Source organism: Morone saxatilis, unplaced genomic scaffold, assembly GCF_004916995.1.
Source record: "Morone saxatilis isolate NCDOM2014 unplaced genomic scaffold, NCSU_SB_2.0 Contig0, whole genome shotgun sequence".
NCBI lineage: Eukaryota > Metazoa > Chordata > Actinopteri > Moronidae > Morone > Morone saxatilis.
This window is the reverse complement of record NW_023339650.1, coordinates 12,239,259-12,239,596: the sequence shown is the minus strand read 5'-3', so window position 1 is coordinate 12,239,596 and position 338 is coordinate 12,239,259. Positions and strand designations below refer to the sequence as shown.

Below are 338 nucleotides of genomic sequence, written 5' to 3'. Positions count from 1 at the left end.
TCCTACACACTGGTCCTTCAATCTTCACATATACTGTATGTTATGAAAAAACAAAATTACCTCCTGATTAAGATATTTATGTAAGACAACAATGGTACTGCTCAAAGTTCATAAAAAGCTTTGAGACTTGTTGCATAGAGCACCTGTGAGCATGTACCTCTTTCTAGTGCTAAAACATGATTCATAATTACATAATGGGGAAGAAAAACAGAAACTAATGCAGCAGTGATTAAGAATGGAGAAGAAGCATTAAAAGCATCAACAGAAAATCATAAGAGAACAGCTTTCAGGTGATTCTAATATATCAGCGAGGACAGGGTAAATAACAGAAACACCTC

The 338-nt window shown here is 34.9% G+C and overlaps 1 protein-coding gene across 1 annotated transcript in view; it reads right to left on the bottom strand.

The window, feature by feature from the left end:
- vipr1b (vasoactive intestinal peptide receptor 1b) overlaps positions 1–338 on the bottom strand; it is a 47,902-nt gene that overhangs the window by 3,612 nt on the left and 43,952 nt on the right. The window lies entirely within an intron of this gene.